The 1,086-nt window shown below is 43.5% G+C and overlaps 1 long non-coding RNA gene across 1 annotated transcript in view; it reads left to right on the top strand.

Annotated features, from left to right (window-relative positions):
- Nucleotides 1-529: 529 nt before the first annotated feature.
- Nucleotides 530-1,086, top strand: part of LOC118452465 — a 2,355-nt gene continuing 1,798 nt past the window's right edge. The window contains exon 1 of the long non-coding RNA XR_004842226.1: nucleotides 530-575. This is a non-coding gene — a long non-coding RNA (uncharacterized LOC118452465). The remainder of the gene's footprint in view (nucleotides 576-1,086) is intronic.

Here is a 1,086-nt window from a genome sequence, read left to right as displayed (position 1 = left end):
AGCCTTCCTGCATGAACTTCCTGGATGTTCTCAGTGAAGGATTTGCTATTGATAGTAGCACATTTAGAGGGAAACAGTGCAACTTCTGAGCTCTTCGCTGAAATTCTAACCAGTTCTCATACTGAACACAAAATGCCATAGCCTGCTGGTAGTGTGATTTCAAGTGCTCTACTGATGTGTAAAAAGAGACCATCCCTGCCTTCCAGTGCTTCCGATCTTTAAAAAGAAAAAAATGGAGAAAAGTGGTAAAGTTGCTGTTACTAGAAAAGGGAGACTAGAGAAGAGAGATGTGCACTGCAGAGCGTTTCACCCAAGCCAATGCTTTCAGGCTTGATTGGTTGTTCTTAAACAAGGTTCAGAAAGTTTGTCCTTGCCCCATGGTACTGTGGTTAGACACGTAGCCTGTTGAATTGTGTCCCTGTAGCTGTTCTGAGGGTTTTCTTGCCAGCAGAATAATGTCCTGTTTACCAGGTTTTGGAGGAATTACCAAAGGGATCTGTCACTTTTTTTTTTTTTTTTTTTTTTCCCCTCTCTTCTTCTCTCCCAACATCTGGCTTGCCTTGGTGATGGAAAAGGTTGGTACACGGAAAATCCGGAGACAGACTGGCAAGAACAGTAATGGTTTGAGATAGTGAAAACCAGTTTCAAGATATTGTAAAGAGCTAGGGGAAACTTTCTGGGAAGGGAATTGAAGCCAAACAAAGAGAAGTCTGGACTATTAAATTAATTAGCCTGTCATGAGGTTTTTGAAAGCAAAGACAGAGCTCTGTTAGCATGTTGGCTTCATGGCAAGTGCGAGCTGGCTGGAGCCTGTTCATCTGCATGTAGTTTTGGGATGAATTAAAGTCTTAAAGCTTGTGGGTTTTGTTGAAAAATGACATTTTGAAAGAGGCAAGTTGGCTGCTAGGAGTCGTAATCACAACAGAGCCAAAATAAGCTTCATATTTCTTAACCCCCATGTCACTGTGAGGTCCAGATTATCTCAGATGATGTGCAAATGTACAAGGACTGAGCATGGTGAGCTGCCAGGTTGTTGGAGTTTTTGGGCTTTTTTTGCGGGGGGGGGGCGGGGCGGGGCGGGGACAA

The sequence above is a fragment of the Egretta garzetta genome, unplaced genomic scaffold (assembly GCF_000687185.1).
Source record: "Egretta garzetta isolate BGI_Z169 unplaced genomic scaffold, ASM68718v1 scaffold246, whole genome shotgun sequence".
Taxonomy (NCBI): domain Eukaryota; kingdom Metazoa; phylum Chordata; class Aves; order Pelecaniformes; family Ardeidae; genus Egretta; species Egretta garzetta.
Note: the sequence above shows the minus strand (reverse complement) of the source record. Positions and strands in the feature narration are given on the sequence as shown.